At 39.3% G+C, this 15827-nt stretch overlaps 1 protein-coding gene across 1 annotated transcript in view; it reads right to left on the reverse strand.

Annotated features, from left to right (window-relative positions):
• Nucleotides 1-15827, reverse strand: part of LOC138161569 (collagen alpha-4(VI) chain-like) — a 168409-nt gene that overhangs the window by 18606 nt on the left and 133976 nt on the right. The gene's annotated exons all lie outside the window — the stretch shown is intronic.

Here is a 15827-nt window from a genome sequence, read left to right on the forward strand (position 1 = left end):
GATGAGATCAACAGTCCAAGTGTAGAGGGTTAAGAAGTGAAAGGAAAGAAATTGGAGGTACCAGTTAATAGGCAATGGAGGAGACAACATATAAATAACTGGGTACATGTAAGATACAGAGTCAAAGGAAGGCAACCTTAGAAGGAAAGGCTTAGGTGACTAGGGGTGCTAATAAGACCTTAGCATAAGGGAGAGTTTAAGTCTTGAAAGAAGCTAGGGATATCAAAAGGCAGAGGTAAGAAGAGAGAGAGAGTTCTAGGTCTGGGGGATAGCTGGTACAAAGTCATGGTGATGAGAAGCAGAGTGAGGGCTATAACATAGACTACTTATCACAGAGTTGTAGAATGCATAGAGGGGAGTAAAGGTGTGAGGAGACTGAAAAGGTAGGAAAGTACCAGCTTGTAAAGAGCCCTCAGTGACAACCAAGACTTTATATTTAACCCTGGAGGTAAGATGGAGCCACTGGAGCTAGATGTGATTGGACCTGTACTTCAGAAAAATCATTCTGGCAGTTGTATGGAGGATGGATTAGAGTGGGAGGAGATTTGAGGTTGGGAGACCAATTAGAAAGCTATTGCAATAATCTAAGGCAAAAGTGATAAGGGTCTGACCTGGTGTGATGGCTGTGTATGTGAGTGGGAAATAAGGGATGTATATGAGCAATATTGTGGTGGTAGAAATGACAAGATTTGACTACTTATCGGATACTCAGGGTAGGTAAGAGTGGGGAACTGAGGACAAAATGGAAAAATATCTTTAACTAAAAATTAAATACTTTCAGGCTCAAAGGAAAATTTTTCATACTTGACTATGATATAAAAGAGTGCTGAAGGAAATCTTTTGCAGGGGACATGACCAGGAGTAGCATGTTCAAATAAAGGTAAAGAATGAGTCCTCTGTTCTGACCTTAAAGGCATTTCTCTATAGAAATTGTGGTCAGCATAGTATGAGGACATTTCCTTGTAGGGGTGTGGAAAATGCCCTTGCCCTGGGTACTCAGTGGCTGACTGGCTGTATTATAGATACCCCATTGCTTGACTGAGTCATGTCTACTGCAGATATAACCTGCACTCTTGGACGTTAGCCTATAAAGTGCATAGATCAATATGGGTGGGAGTCCAGAGAACCACAGCTGAACTAAAGAGAGCTGAGAGACTTAACACAAAGAGTGGACTTGCATCCCTGGGGACTGAGGGGAAGGAAATCTACACATCTAAATAACCATTTAGAGGATCCCTCCCTCTTAGAGATGGCAGCTATAGAAAGGCTGAACCTCATGCCCCTAGAGATTGAAGCTACAGAAAGACAGCAGAGTATTCAAGGAGTTCTTGAATGGGAGAACCATGTAGTCTCAGAAAAGAAAGGAATCACATAGCCCCAGAGATGATATCAGTCAAATGAAGTGGTCAAGAACAAGAACCCTTGAACCCACCCTCTTAAGAGAGAAGAAAATCAACTACATAACCACAGTACCTGAAAGAGCATCAAAGGGCAGTGCCAGGACAGAAGAACTATTAAAACTGAAAAGGTTCAATGGGAAGAATGGTGACAATCTAGAAATTCCAAGTCCTCCTCTAGCTTCAGGGCATTTCAACCACAGGGTGCTGGGTTCCTGACTATAGTAAATGTTTAATAAATTCCATTTCTTTATTTCTCTTCTCTTCCCTTTCCTTCCTTCTTTCTTTCTTCCTCTACTTTCCTACTCTCTTTTCTTCTCTTTCCTTTCCTTCCTTTTTTCTTTCTTCCTCTCTTCTTTTTCCTACTCTCTTTCTTTCTTTCCATCTGAGGCTACATTAAGAGAGTCACAGAGGTCAGGACTAGGGAACAATTATTCTTGCTCTGTTCTGTGCAGATGTCCACATATGGAGTCCTGACTTAAACTCTGGGATCCATATTTTAGGAAAAATATTAATAAGCCAGAAAACATCCAGAACATGGGAAGAACATAAATTAGTTGAAGTAACTAAAGATGCTTACAGAAGATTTGAAGTAATGTGATTAATATCTTTAAGTATCTGATTACTTAATCAAATTTAATTACTTCCACTCATCCTAAAGAAGAAGGATTAGACTTGTTCTACTTGACCTCAGAAGGGAGAACTCCGAGTCCTAAGTAAGAGATGCATGAATGCAGATTTCAGTCCAATATAAGGGAGAAGTCACCAAATGATTAGAGCCATCCAAAAGTAAAGTGGGCTTCCTGAAGAGATAGTGGGGTCCCTCCCTTTTAAACAGAGGATGGGGGAACATTTGTTGGATATGTTATAGGAGGGGATTCTTAGCCAAATTCTGGTTGGGCTAGATGGATTCTGGATCAAATGTCTTTCAACTTTGAAATTCTATTCATCCAACAGGTACTTTTCTTACAATAGACCTGTGAGAAGAACTACGGCAAGTATCACCCCTGATTTCCAGAGAAGGAAACTACAGCTACTTGCTACTTGTGACTTCCTCAGAATTGTATTTTCCAAAGAAATTCATCACATGATCCTACCTCTATCAAGAATCCTTTTGGCCTGTGGTAAGGAGTTTATGTGTTTGGGGGAGGTTCTTCCTGGGGGTGGGTGGGGGGGAGTTAGAGGAAGTAGAAATGCAGTATAAACATCTGGAAAAGTTCTAAAGATATAATTCTTTTAAATTCTAGACACAGAAAGAAGAAAATGCTCTCTTGGCAGTAATGTCACAAGAGAATCAATTTAGACCTGGAAAGGAGCTTAGAATTCATGGGTCTTGGATTTTATTGACTATTTTCTATGGAAAAAGTAAAGGTTGGAAGCAGAGGCTGGCAAAGGAAAATCCTGAATTCCTAAAATAAGAGAAAAACATATTCAGAGAATTCTCAGAATTATTACTGTGATGTGCTCATTCCTTTCCCATATCCAACCTTCCAATGAATGAAACAAAAGTCAGATAACTGCAAATTAAAGCAAAGTGTTCAATACTAAAAGCCCAATGGCCTGAATTCTAAACCTGGCACAGACACTGTGTGACTTGAGACAAGGCAACTCACTTTGATGAGCCTCAGTTTCCTCATCTGTGAAATGAGAAAGAGATGGAGATGAAGATTTCTGATGTCCCTTCTAACTCCAATATTTATCACTGTGACTCCAAAACCAAGCTTTAGGGAAGGCAGATGATCCTGATTCATTAGAGCAAAGCAAAAACCCATCCCCAACAAATACACCTGGAAGCAAGAAAACCTGGGCAGCTATTCTGGTATAAAGAGGAAGAGACTTTTTTTCTTCTCAGTTTCCTAATTTTTTTTAATAATATTTTTCCCCTTGATTACATATAAAAACATTTTTTAACATTCATGGTTGTTGGGTATGTTTGGTTTTTTCAGTTTTTACTTCCAAATGAATATGGGAACATGACTTGATCTGTTGTAGTACAGTTGAGTTGATGTTAGAGGTTCTGGAGTCAAATTCCTGCTCTGCTAATCTACTAGTTATGACCTTGGACACTTACCTTCAGTTTTCTCATCTGAGGAATATTTGAGGTAGTTCTTTGCTGTCCACAGATACAATTTTAAAAGCAAAATGGCATCCAGGTAAGACAATGATTTTATTCCTTGGGCTTAGTGTTGTTCCTGTGCCTTCCTTTTCCCTTCCTTCATTTGTTGGAGACCAAAAGTAGTTTGACTGCTAGTCAAAATATATTGAGGAATAGAGAGGAGGGGCAGCTGAACCTTTTATAAATTTCCCAAAAGGGGAGCCAGAAATGGATACTGACTAAATGCAGCCTAGCAATGATATATTGATCAAGACACTGCAAAGAATTTCTAACCCTAAGTCAGAGACAGAGCCTCAGAGAGGGAACTTGCCCATGGTGATCAGGAAATAACAATTTAAAAATAGAATTAAGCCTTAAGGAAGTGGTTATCTGAGGCCTTTTTTTGTGTGTGAGGTAACCATTATAGAAGCTAGGATATGGAAGTTGCCCTACATTCTACACGAAAAGTGTTTGAGATTAGATTAGATGATACTAAGGCCTTTTAGGGCCCTAAAGTCTGCATAATCTCTGCTGTAGTGAAGACTTGAAGTTATTTTCTTTTAGTATATCACTAATATTTAGGAAATTTCTTCAATCATCATAGAAATTTATGAAAGTAAGTTGTGAGATTACCAGGTATATGAGGGAACATTCAAAGAGTTGAAAATAGGATCACAAATTTGGAAGTGGAGGGGCTTTAGAGCTCACCCTGGTCGATACCTTCATTTTTACAGATTAAGAAACTTAGTCCCATAAAAGTGAAGGGACTTGGCTCAGGTCATAGTAAGAACATGGCAAAGATATGTAACTATGTTAGCTGACTCCACATCTAAGGTTTTTCCCATAGCATCATAGAATGAACAAGTATTCATTCAGCAGTATTTATCACTTTTTATGTAAAACCTGGGACAACTTCCATACCCTAACTTGCATAGTGGGTATCTAAGACAAGGCTGGTTCAGATTTAAGGTATGCTGGGGGGGATGCAGCCACTCAAAATCATAGTTTACAAGCCCCTATCAATTATCTCAATTATAATTTCTAGCCAGACTCACTAGAGTGTCTTCTTGAGTGTGTCTTTAATATTTAATCTTTCCTTTCCTGAATTCCTAAATGCAAAAATGTGGGGGGGAGGGGTTGCCCTAAATGCTACTCAGAGTACTATAATCACTGGCTCAGATGGCCTGGTTTGCAAGACTTTATGGTGTCAGAAACATGACATTCAAAAGTTGATTTCCTCACCAACAGCAGAAAAACATCCTTCAGTGAATGTTACATATTTTTAGCTGAGTTAGGCAGGTAATTGAGGCTTCTGCCCTCAGGCTTTGGTCCAAGGGGAGGGAGCAAGCTTTTGTAAGAAGATGCTAGCATCCAATCTGGTGCAAGAAAAAGAGGACATCAAGCCTAAACTCCCAGTAGAAAGACTACAATACCCTGATAATTTGTAACTTGCTGGCAGGCAAAATGATCTTCTGCACTGAAGAATGAATGTGCCTTTTTGACAACTAACAATAGCTAACATTTAAGGTTTGCAAAACACCACACATATACTATCTCATTTAACCCTCACAACAATCCTAAGAGGTAAGTGCTGTAATTATTCCCATTTTGTAGATGGTAACTGAGGCTGAGGGACTTGGATCTGCTCTCCTGACTCTAAATACACTGTTCTTGTTTGGGATACGTTGAGTTTGACAGATCCCTGAGTCACTCCTGAGGCATTCCAAGTTAACATCCTTCTCCAGGTTACCCTCTAGACCTCTAGCGTGCTCCTTCTAGAAGTCTCTTAATTCTGAAACTCATTCCCACCCTGGAACTTACACATTGGAAGTACCCACTGCTCTTATGCTCTTTATCTCCCTCAAGGGAGACATAGCTGACACCCAGGCCAGCTGTGCTTCATTCTTATCTAGTCTGTACTCCAGACTTTCTTTACCACTTATCCTAGTCACATTTTAGCTTGTTGTCTCCCCCATTAGAATGTAAGCTCCTTGAGGGCAGGGACTGACTTTCTTTTTGTATTAGTATTTCCAGAATTTAACACAGTACATGCTTAATAAATGCTTGTTGATTAACTGACATTGAACCATTTAAAGACCATTATTTGGGACCAGTTATCCAACCATTTCTAAATCTACCTGAATGATTTATGATCTGTCCCATATGTTTCCAACTTGTTCACAAGCATAGCCTGAGAGACTTGTCAAATGATTCTACCAATCTAATCACCATGTTATACAAAAGGAAATAAGGCCAATCTGACATGACTAACTTTTTATGAAGTCTTCCTGGCTTTTACTGACCCTTACTTCTTTTTCTAAACATCATCTTTAATAGGTTCTAGAAATTTCCTAGCAACAGAATTCAACTCATTGGTCTATTGCTTGACAGCTTTATATTCATCCTTTTTTGACAACAGGGAACTCTTTTGACCTTGATTCCTGGGGTACCTCTCCTTGTTCTCTAAGATTCTTCTCAGATCACCAACAGTGACTCAACAACCACATCTGCCAATTGTTTCCATTATTGAGGGTATAGTCTACCTAGGTGTGGTCACTTGTTTGGTCATTTCCTCACTCATCTTGGATTCCTATTCTATATTAACCATTTTTTGTTCTATTCTTGGTCTAAGAATCTTTCTCCTTAGAAGAGAAAAAAAAGAATTCTCAGCATAGGATCATGAGACTGAGAGTTGGAAAGAACCTTAGAGATCATCAGTTTCAACTCCTTCATTTTACAAGTGTTATGTTGATTCCTTAATGACTGCAGATGACATGAAATGAATAGGAACTTCCGATAATTGAAGGCTGGATTTGGATTCATGTTGTTTCCATAATTGGCTTAAATTTATTGATTGGTTGACAGAGAAAGAGAATTTCTCCTCTTCCACCTACTTCCTTTCCTTTGACCCTTGGTTCCCTGAGGATCTTAAGGTATGAACATTAAGGGTGAAGGCAAAGTCATAGAATTGTGGAATGTTTATTGAAAACTGTTGATGAATATTCACACTGACACTATTTCCCCCTCAGTTGGCTGTGTGTCCTCCTGTTTGGCCACTATTTATAAATTTGTTCGGGGCAAGCCTCAACTCTAATATCATTACAAGGAAATTCAGAGAAGAATTTCATGCAGCATTTGGAGAAGCAACAACAGCCATGGGAAGTAGGTACCATTGTAACCCCCACTTTACAAAGGGGACAACTGAGGGACAGAGAAGTTAAGTGACTTAACACAGCTAGCTCAGGTCTTTCTTACTCCAAGGACAACTCTATACCACATTATTTACCTGCCTAGAGTGAACACTGAATGAGGAGGAAGAATGTAGGCTGGGGATGTACTGGGGAAAATGTGTAGTGCTGTCCCTGATTAAAAAGCTATATTCAATATAATTTTCTTGCCAGAAAATCCCAGCTCCTTAATACCAACACTCCCCCAATGTTGCTATGTAGCTTTGAATCATAGGAATTTCTACCATAATTTCCAAAAGACCACAATTATAGATGATATAAAGGGCCAGAGCAGGATTTATGGAAGATGTATATTGACTGTTGTTTATTACTAACCTTGACTTACATGAAAGAATTGGCACAGAAGACTTCATCTAAGCCAAATGTTTTTAGAAAATGAAGTAGATAGGTTTAGTAGCCAAAGAGAAGAAAACATAAAGATAGCCTGAATGTTGTACTGGCACCCACAAATTTTTTTAAGACAGCCATGTTTGGTACATCTTGTATGTATGATCTTGGGAAAGAAGTGAACAAAGATTGCTAAGGATGTGGAAGCTAGACTGGGTGTGGTCCATGCCAATGAAGAAACACCTATATCATTCAATCATAGACCATTAAACCACAAATAAAATGTGGATGGTCTAATCAGTGAAACAAAAGAACAGTTAACTGAGAGAGGTAGGGAACCTTCTAAACCAGAGTTCTTACATGTAGGTGAGGTGGCCACCCAAACAGGCTAGTTTCAATAAATTCTACAAATGTTCAACAATTTGGCTCCTTACCTGAGCCTGTGATACTTTGTGCTGTGCCCCGTATAAGCTAGATGTGAGCTTTGTTTTACTTCTTCTGACATGCCACAGGAAGATCAGCTTTCACTCTTAGCCACATTACCCCCTTAAAAAAAAAGTCATGCATGAATTTTCATGCAATTGAGCAAAGGAAGGCGATGGGATAGTTTAATCTCTCTTTATATAACCAGCTGATTTCCTTGAAAGGCATCACCTAAATTATGTTTTTATAGTCCTCTTTTAATTGCAAGAGCCAGAACAACATGGTAAATGGACAGCCCAGTCTTGGAGCCAGGAAAACCTGGGATCAAGATCTGTTGCTGACACACACTGACTCTGGACAAATCATTCTCCTATTCTGTGTTCCAGGCAAATCTCTTACACTCTAAGTTACAGATGAATTCCTAATCAGCATCACTTAAGAGTTTCTGCACTAGCAATTTCCTAGTGATGAAATCACAGGCATGGATCCAATCAAAGGGCATGGGAAGAGGGAGGGAAGAAGTGACCCAGGTCCTGGTACTTCTAAGTATGAAGTCAGGGGTGGGAGATAGAGTACAACCAAATGGCAAAAAAACGTAGAGATTAAGAAGCCTGAGGGCTTCCCAGACACCAAAACTGGATGTTAGTCCAACACATCAGAAGGAGGTAACATACTGGAATTGGGGGCAAATGTTCCCAATTCCAGACTTTTTCTTTTGAGTTGGATAGCCTAAGCCTTAACCTCGATTTTTTCATCCCACTCAGTTTTGTTTATTTTAGTCCAACCAGATTATTTCAACTTTGTGAGTGTTGTCTTGGCCCCATTTCTTGGATTCAACACATGTTTCCCATGCTTCTCCACCACCACTCCCACTATCCCCAGCATTCTCTCCAGTCTCCACCAATGTCTTGGTAACAGCTTGTGTTTGAGAAATTCTGCTTTCTTCTTGCTAGAAGCCAGAGGGGTGGGATAGGGTATAATAACTTAAATGTCTCCTTAGTCTAGCTCTGTCAGTCTTAGCTATAGGTAGATTATCATCAAAGCAAGTCACGAAGAGCTAAAATTTAAAATCAGACTCTACTCTCTACACTCAGTAATCCAATCTAGTGGAAAGACCAACCCTTCTCTAGCACTTACTAGCTATATTAACATAAGTGCTTCTTTTAGCCTCAGTTTACTCATCTGTAAAATGGGGATAATACTTTTTACCACTTACATCTCATGGTAGTTATGAAGTATGGCAGAAAACATTTTGTAAACTTTGAAGCACTATGTAAATATAAGTTATTGTTATTAAGACACCACAAGTATGAAGTCAAGGGTGACAGATAGAGTACAACAAAGGGTCAAAAAAGGCAGAGCTTGAGAAGACTGAGGGCTCCTAATAAAACTTCACAACATCATGTTCAGACCCTACTTAGGGAAAGTTTCTAAGCCCAACCAAGTATTTGCCTTAAAGCTTAGGGATTTCTTTTTTCCCCCTGAAAAACAACCATGGTTGCTTACCAGGTAGCTAAGGAATCTAATTCCATCTTCCATTTTGCTTTCTGTCTGTGTCATCTATCTTGCAGGTAGCTGGGCAGTGAAGCATGGTGGAGGGGACCACACACTGGGCTTAGAGGAAGATAACTGGGATTCACATGCTGGCTTTTCTACTAGGTTGCTGAGTAGCTTTGGGCAATGAACTTTGCTTCTCTGGGAATGGATGGGTTGAAGGACAGAGCCTCTGCCCTTGCTTCCAGATACAGGTCTATGATCCTACAAGCATACAAGGAAGCCTTGGATGTTCATTTTGACCTGATTTCACTTGGGGAGAATCTGGTATGGAAGTACACATGTAGAGCTTCCTGGGCCAACCACAATCTGCTCCTCCCAGACTTGGGCTCCATCTTTTGAAGAGAAGAACCTCTTATACCCTTCCTTTCCAAGTTTCCAAGGGCATGGAGTTCTAATGACACTGAGGATGTCAAAATATAAGAATATTACCATTATTTATTATTACCATTATTACCATCTTTTTTTCTTATCACATACTTCTATCAGGACATCCTTCATACCAGTACTAAACAATCTGCTGTTCATCATGTGTTACAATCATGTGTTACTAACCTCTGTGGCTCTTTAATGATCCTCAACTTCAATGATTTCATTCCATGGCCCATAGTCATACAACACCCACCAGAAGTATTTTTCTTTTCCACCAGACCTGTGATTTTGCCAATGGACGCTCTCTCCATCAGGGCAGGTTGATACCTGTTCTGCAACTTACAATCTTTTTTTCCCTTTTTAGATTTTTCTTTTTGGAGGGGGGAAGGGCAATTGGGGTTAAGTGACTTGCCCAAGGTCACATGGCTAGTTTTGTAGTACGTGTCTGAGGCCGGATTTGAACTCAGGTCCTCCTGACTCCAGGGCCGGTACTCTATTCACTGTGCCACCTACCCACCCCTGCAACTTAAAATCTTACATAGTGGTCTGGGCCATTGAGAAGTTAATTGACTTGCCCAAGGTTACACACTCAATACATATCAGAAGCAGGATATGAAGTCAGGCTATTTTGACTTATGGCTGGCTCTCTATTCACTATTAAAGGTGCCTTTCTACAAGAAGTATATTGGTGTTAAAAAGATGGATATTTGTTTCAGAGTGAAGCTTTGGGTCACCAAAAGGATTTCAACAATTCAAGTAAGTCTCTTCTAGCTGGTGCCTTTCTCTGTTGCTAGAGGTCTCAAGCCTAGAAACTGATTTTTCCCTTTGAGTGAATGCATCTCTGTAACCATGTCTGTCTGGACTGGACTCTATTTCTTCCTGAATTCAGTGTCTTCTACTGGTACTTCAAAGTAAAGTGTCTACTGGTGAGGGAGAGGAGAAAGGAAGCCTCTCGTATGCCCTAAAAGCAATTCCCTCCCAAGGTCCAGGTTCCCATGGTTCCTACTTCTGACTTCCAAACTGAACTCACTCAAACTCTCTCCAAGGTTTACACTTCCCAGGGAAATGGTCCATTTTCAGTCCAGCTAATCACAATGCCCCTTTTTGCTACATTCAGAGAAAAGGTACTCACATTTTGTACAGAAGTAACTGGGTATTAAAAATGCCTTTGGGCAAACCACTCATATTAACTATTCCCTTCCATTACCCTCATTGAGGATGCCTTCTCTATGTGTATAGAATATTCTTATCAAAATTTTAAATCGATGGGAAAGCTTAGGAGTTAGTGGTTGTTGATGTTCTCTCAGTTGTCTTTGGGGATGTGGTGGGGGAAAAAAAGTGTGAGTTATTTTTTCCCATAGTACTGGTATCACCAACTGTTTTAGACACCCTCAATGAGTCGTTGTAATGGGAATGCAAATTTGGAAGATCTTCCCTGCCCCTAGGCTAAAGTGCACCTGAAGCCTGGGGTGGGAGGATTGTTTTTCAGTAGATACTTCTTGATTGGCCAGTGAGTCAATAAGGTTGTTACATTCTCTGAGCCAGGAGAAGGCTATATAAGCCCTGATGTGTAGCTTTGTTTTGGGGGCTCGCTTTGAGAAGTGTTCTGTGATTTAATCTGTATTCTGGGAAGCCGTTGTCCAGGGCCCCCTGGCTTTGAAAAACCCAGATGTTGACTGGGTATGGATGTAATGGTTGGACAGTTTGGAAATCTGTCTACTTGATCTGTTTCTGTCTTGATAATTCTGCCTGTATACTTTGAATTTCGGGGTGCTGACCTTTTTCCCCTGAACAAGGTAAACGATATATGTCTGACTGATTAAAGTAAGCTTGTTAACCCATTTTGAGTTGCTTTCCTTTATCAAAGCAGATCCAAGAACCTGTATGAGCAGCCACCCTGAGGACGCTTGGGGTGCTTGCTGCCACAGTCGTCTCTAGGATGGATGTTTCTGCATATTCTCAGTCTAGTTGAGCTGCTTTTCTCATCTTTGTCTTCCAATGTAACACTCCATTTTACACATTTAGGACGTCAAGGTCACTGGCAGTCAGTGGTGACAGAACTGTTTGTTGTTGTTCAGCTGTTTCACTTACATCTGATTCTTTGTGATCTCATTTGGGTTTTCTTGACAAAGACACTGGAGTGGTTTGACATTTCCTTCTCCTGCTCATTAAACCAATGAAGAAATTGAGGCAAACAGGGCTAAATGAAAAGCTTGGGGCTAGTTAGTGTCTGAGGCCAGATTTGAACTCAGGAAGATGAGTCTTCCTGACTTCAGGCCCATTGCTCTATGCACTATGGCATCACCTAGCTGTAGTTCTGTGGCACAATTGGTACTTGAACCCAAGTCTGATCCAAAATCTGGTCCTTGTTATGTTGTTTTTGTTTTTATCAACATGCTGTTGATGTTTTTTAATCAGTCTTGAAAAGTGGAGTCCTAAGCTCATGAAATGCTATGGAATTCTTAATCATCCTAGCACAGAACCATAGATTTAGAATGGGCAGGAAACTTTGAGGGCTAACCCCCATATTCCATTGATATGGAAACTGAGGCTCAGAGAATAAGTGACTTGCCCACAGTTTTATTTTTTTGTATAAAAATCTTTATAGAAGCTCTCTTTGTGGTGGCCAAGAACTGGAAACTGAGGGGATGCCCATCAATTGGGGAATGGCTGAACAAGTTGTGGTATATGAATATAATGGAATATTGTTGTGCTATAAGAAATGATGAACAGGCAAACTTCAGAGAAACCTGGAAAGACTTATATGAACTGATGCTGAGTGAGGGGAGCAGAACCAGGAGAACACTGTACACAGTAACAGCCACAGTGTACAAGGACTGATTTTGATACACTTAGCCCTTCTCGGCAATGCAAAGACCTAAAACAATTCCAAAGGACACGTGATGGAAAATGCCAGCCACATTCAGAGAAAGAACTATGGAATCAGAAGGCAGAACAAAGCAGACTATTTTCTTTTTTGTATTTTGGTTTTTTTTCTTTCTCATCATTTTCCCCATTCATTATAGTTCTTCTATGCAACATGACTAATATGAAAATGTGTTTAATAGGAATGTATGTGTAGAGCCCATATCAGATTACAAGTCATCTTGGGGACGGAGGGGGAGAAAATTTAAAACTCATGGAAGTGAATGTTGAAAACTAAAAATAAATAATTTAATAAAAAAAAAAAGGGCAGGAGTAACAATCACGATCTCAAAGCGAAAGCAAAAATAGATCTACTTAAAAGAAATAATCAGTGAAACTACATTTTACCAAAAGCTACCACAGACAATGAAGTAATATCAAAAATTTTTACAGCAAGTTTTTCTGATAAAGGCCTCATTTCTCAAATATATACTGAATAGAGAACTGAGTCAAATTTATAAAAATAAAAGCCATTTCCCAATGGTAAATGGTTAAAGGACATAAACAGACAATTTTCTGAAGAAATCAAAGCTATCTATAGTCATATAATGCTCTAAATCACTATTGATTAATTGTTTTTAGTGATCAGAAAATAAATTAAATGAGACTGAGTTTTGCTAAAATACTAGGAAAACAGGTATTTAGGAGATCATTATGTATAGTAACACCAATGTTATAATAGTGATAAATGTAAAAGACTAGGCTCCTCTGATCAATACAATGATCCAAGACAATTTCAAAGGACTCACAATGAAATAATACTATCTACTTCCAGAGAGAGAACTGATAAACTATGAGTACAAATTGATTTACAATTTTTTCACTTTATTTTTCTTACTTTTAAAAAAATACGGCTAATACAGAAAATGTTTTGCATGATTTCACATATATAATTGATATCACATTGCTTTCCTTTTCAGTGAGTATAGGAGAGGGAAAGAATTTAAAACTCAAAATTTAAAAAGGAAAGAACTTTTAAAATATTTTTAAGAAAAATATGATGATTATGTACAAAAAATATTTTTCAGGTATTTAACAAACCTCAGTCTCATTTAATTTATTTTATATCACTAATGTGTCTTATCTACCTTAGCAAATTCAAGATAATTGGTCTTTTGGAATATTGTTAACTGAATTATATTATTTTTTAACTCTACCTTGCCTTCAATCTACTGACCTTGTCAGGTTTGTCAGGAAGCAAATGGTTTGCAAATGCTAAAGTGTTATAGAAATAAACTGCTATTATCACTATATATACTTGACACTAATGAAATAGTTTTTTTAAGTGTTTTTTTCAGATTCTTCTTTATTTCTAACTAGCCTTTATCTTCAAATAGTACAAATTAGTGAGGTTTTGCTTTACCTATCATAGTTTTTCAATCAATAATTCTTAATGCATTTCTCCTTCCTCTAGGGCAATGTGCTAGGTTCTGGTAATACAGAATAGTGGAGAATCTACTCCCTCCCCTTAAGGGGTTTACAGTCTACTTGAGAATACAAGATATCAATATAAAAATATGACTAACCATGTATGGTGGTATATGTTAAATGCCAGGTATAAGTATAGACACTAATCAGGATAGCAATATAGAATAAAGCATAATCACTGATGAATGAGATAGTCAAGAAAAATCTAGGGTTTAAGAGGCAGCCTGTGAACCAGGTTTTGAAAGAGTGGTAAGACTCAGTCATGCAAAAAGGAGAGGGGAAAGGCTGGGATAATGGCCTAAAGTCCAGAATTGATAGTCTATCAATCAAATCCATTGACCATTAGTCAATTAGTAAATATATATCAGTGACTTTTATTTCCATACCATTTCCAATCTTCCTCCCCTACCCTTTGCGCCCCCCCCCCCCCCAACTAGGGAAAGTGAATGATTCCTTTGTCCTTTAAGGCAAATTTGGGCAAGTCACTTAACCCTATTTGCCTCCATTGCATATCTGTAAAATAACCTGGAGAAGGAAATGGCAAACCACTTGGCCAAGACAACCCCAAATGGGGTCACAAAGAGTTGGACACAATTGAAAACAACCTAACAATAAAAATAGGAATAATAATTTTGTTTAACATATATCTCACAGGGTTTTTGTTAGGGAAGTGCTTTCTAAACTTTATAAAATGATAAATAAGCATAATGTTGTTGTAAACAGGATCAAAGACTCTTCTCTAGTAACTTCAGGTATTTTCTAATAGCTTTCTTACCAACAGGATTATAACCTCAAAGCAGTTAGTCAGTTAATCAACAAGCATTTAGTAAGCCCTACTATGTGCCCCAGGCACTGTACTGAGTCCTGAAGATCCAAAGAAAGGTAAAAAGATGGCCCAGGCCTTCAAAGAGCTCACATTCTAATGAAGGAGACAACCTGCAAATAATTACCTGCACACAAAACATGTACAGTATAAATGGGAGGTAATCTCAGGAGGAAGACCCTAGGAGGGAGGGAAAGTCATGGAAGGCTTTTTGCGGAAATAAGGAATTAAAGCTGAGTCCTGAAGGAAGTCAGGAGGGGGAGGGAAGAAGGAAAAACATTGCAGGCATCAGGGACAGCCAGTGAAAAGGTCTGGAGTTGAGAGATGGTGTTATGGATGACGCAGTGGAAGCTGGCCGGTACAGATGAATTCTAGATTAGGTGGCGGGTAGTAAAGTATGAGAAGAATGGAAAGATAGGAAGGGGCCAGTTTGTGAAGGGCTTTGAATGCCAGGTAGAGAATCCTGTGTACTCTGGCATTTCTGGAGCATGGGAGCTATAGAGTCAGTCCTACACTAAAGTAAAATCACTTTAGCCTCTGAGAGGATGATGGATTGGAGTGGAGAGAGACTTAAGATGAGTTGTTTGGGGAGACCAACCTGGTGTGAGGTGGTAAGTACCTGCACTAAAGCACTGTTCAGCCATTTTAGATATTTCCAACTCCTTGTGACCCCATTTGGGGCTTTCTTGGCAGAGATACTGGAGGGGTTTGACATTTTCTCTTCCAGCTCATCTTACAAATGAGGAAACTGAGGCAAAGGTTATGTGACTTGCGCAGGGTCACACAGCTAGTAAGTAACCGAGACTAGATTTGAACCCAGGTTTTCCTGACTGATGCCCTATCCACTGCGCCACCTCGCTGCTCTTGGTGTACTTCTGGATTGAGGCGGGTGACATGTAAATGAAAAGAAGGAAATGCACACTAAAGATACTGTGATGATAAAAATGACAAGGCTTGACAACAGATTGTATATTTGGAGAGAATGTAAGGAAGGAGTTGGCAATAACCAAGTGGTATTAAACTTGGGTGACTGAGAGGACAGAAGGGCCTTCAAAACAATGATAGGAAAGTTGGGAAGAGGAACAGGTTCTAGAGGAAACCATGATGACTTCCACTTTGGACGTGCTCAATTTGAGATGCCGATAGACCATCCAGTTTGAGATGTCAAGAAAGCAGTTGGTTACGTCGGTCTTGATGCTCGAGAGAGGCCAGGGTTGGATATATGGATGTGGGAA

The sequence above is a fragment of the Petaurus breviceps genome, unplaced genomic scaffold (assembly GCF_028583685.1).
Source record: "Petaurus breviceps papuanus isolate PSGF00001 unplaced genomic scaffold, PetGlider_PUasm1.0 185, whole genome shotgun sequence".
NCBI lineage: Eukaryota > Metazoa > Chordata > Mammalia > Diprotodontia > Petauridae > Petaurus > Petaurus breviceps.